The 2,587-nt window shown below is 41.2% G+C and overlaps 1 pseudogene; it reads right to left on the bottom strand.

Annotated features, from left to right (window-relative positions):
• Positions 1 to 2,154: 2,154 nt before the first annotated feature.
• LOC145249177 (U2 spliceosomal RNA) lies at positions 2,155 to 2,280 on the bottom strand (annotated as a pseudogene).
• Positions 2,281 to 2,587: the final 307 nt, after the last annotated feature.

Genomic DNA, 2,587 nt, shown 5'->3' with positions numbered 1-2,587 from the left:
ATAGAAACAATAAAACTGAAACTGCGAAATTATAAGTATCTTCCCCCCGCAATATATATATATATATATATATATATATATATATATATATATATATATATATATATATATATATATATATATATATATTGTTGTGGGAAAATCGAGTGGCACCGCAAAAAATAGATGGTAGGGGGCAAAGCGACTATTAACTAAGTCTCCCCTAGTTGGGATTATCGCTGTGCGCCGTAGAAAGCTCACATACCTCTCGTTATGACTTATTTCACGATACATTCAGTCTACATTGAATTGTACACAACTTACTGTTGATTTTCTGATAACTAGCCTTGGGGGCTGGCGTAATCCGAGTGTGTCGGGGTATGGATAAGGGTGTATGTTTAACAATCAAACTCATAAAAAATAAATTAAAATAGCAGCAAGTACCAGGGAGAGCCCCGCTCTTATATAAGATTAAGTAGTCAGGCTCGAACCCCTCACGCGAAAGAGCAAAAGGAGGTGAAAATAGCAAACGGTTTGCGACAGCACGCGCCTTCGATATAACCTTTTTTATGCAACGTAATTCACGGGGGCTTAAATGACTTGTAAAAATGTCGACGATAAAGTTACCCCACCTTGTAAACAAGTTCGATAGCAATTAGTCGCGTGCTCTCGTGTAATGAATGATTGCGTAAATGTAGGATTGACATGCAATTCTTAAAGATAAAATAAAATGACCGAAAAATGGGCTGAAGTGACTTAAATAAATTAAAAGTAAATGATTAGAATGATTTTAATGGACTTAAGGATGAATTGAATAACCTTAAGCATGACTTGAATGCTCAAAAATAATTGCAATCCTTAAAAAACAACTTAAATGATCTGGATAATGACTTAAATGGTTTTGAGACTGACTGGTTGTAAAGTGGGTGATCATTTTACCTAAAATTAATACATAAAATGATACAGGTCTTAATATCACAATAAGCATAACATGTAGTAAGAACAGCTACTACACTTTGATCTTGGCAAAAGCGCAAGAAAAGCTGTATTTATATGCTCCCCCACCGAGGAAATAAGGCACAAGGCTTATTTTTAATGTGAGGAGTGCAGGGGAAATGGGGACCAACTCCCCGGGGAGTAGGGGAGCTGGATAGTGACAATTGGTATGAAGGGTTGCCCCTACATTGTCCAAGGTCTTATATGTGGGGTTTCCCCCACATATTGTCTTTGCTTGAAGTATCTACCGGAACAGATGGTATTTATTTGCTCCCCCACTGAGCAAATTAGGCACAAGGCCGTTTTTAATGTGAGGTAAAAACCAGCTCCCCTAAAAGTAGGCAAAAAGGGGGCACTCTGGTTACCAAAAATAATAATTGTCCCAGTATAGAGGGTTTCCCCTCTATTGACTGGTACAAATTATCTTAAGTGTAGTATCTGCCGGAACAGATACTACACTTTCATCTTGGCCCAAAGTCTAAGAAAAGGGTATTTATTTGGTCTCCCACCGAGTAAATTAAGCACAGAGCCGATTTTTAATTGGAGAAGTGAAGGGGCAATGGGGCGTATTTATTTGCTCCCTCACCGAGCAAATTAGTTACAAGGCCGATTTTTAATATGAAGAGTGAAGAGGTAATGGGGACCAACTCCCGGGGAGTAGGGGAGCTGAATAGTGGCAAATGATATGAAGGGATTCCCCTACATTGACCAAGGTCTTATATGTGGGGTTTCCCCCACATATGGTCTTTGCTTGCAGTATCTGCGAGAACATGATACTACACTTTGATCTTGGCAAAAAGGCCAGGAAAGCTGCATTTATTGTCTCCCCCTCCGAGCAAATAAGGCACAAGGCCGATTTTTAATCTGAGCAGTGAAGGGGGAATGGGAACCAACTCCCCGGGGAGTAGGGGAGCTAGATAGTGACAATTGGCATGAAGGGTTGCCCCTATATTGACCAAGATCTTATGTGTGAGATTGCCCCCATCTATGGTCTTTGCTTGCAGTATCTGCCGGGACAGATACTACACTTTTATCTTGAAGAAAAGGTCAAGAAAAGGTATTTATTTGCTCCCCTACAGAGGAAATAAGGCACAGGGCCATTTATAATGTCAGGAGTTAAAGGGGAAATGGGGACCAACACTCCGGGGAGGAGGGGAGATTGATATTGATAATTGGTATGAAGGGTTTTCCCTACATTGACCAAGGTCTTATATGTGGGGAAACCCCCCACATATGGTCTTAGCATGCAGTGTCTGCCGGAACAGATATTACACTTTGGTCTTGGCCAAAAGGCCAAGAAAAGGTATTTATTTGCTCTTCCACCGAACAAATTAGGCACAAGGCCGATTTTTTATGTGAGAAGTGAAGGGGAAATGGGGACCAACTCCCCGGGGTGTAGGGGAGCTGGATAGTGACAAGTGGTATGAAGCGTTGCCCCTACATTGACTAATGTTTTATATGTGAGGTTGGTATTTATTTGCTCCCCCACCGAGAAAATTAGGCACAAGGCCGATTTTTAATGTGAGGATTGGAGAAGAAATGGAGCCACCTCCCCGGGGAGTAGGGGCGCTGGATAGTGACAATTGGTATGAAGGGTTGCCCCTACATTGAC

This window comes from Euprymna scolopes, chromosome 27 (assembly GCF_053919585.1).
Source record: "Euprymna scolopes isolate OS-2025 chromosome 27, ASM5391958v1, whole genome shotgun sequence".
Taxonomy (NCBI): Eukaryota; Metazoa; Mollusca; class Cephalopoda; order Sepiida; family Sepiolidae; genus Euprymna; species Euprymna scolopes.
This window is presented reverse-complemented; position numbering and strand designations above follow the sequence as displayed.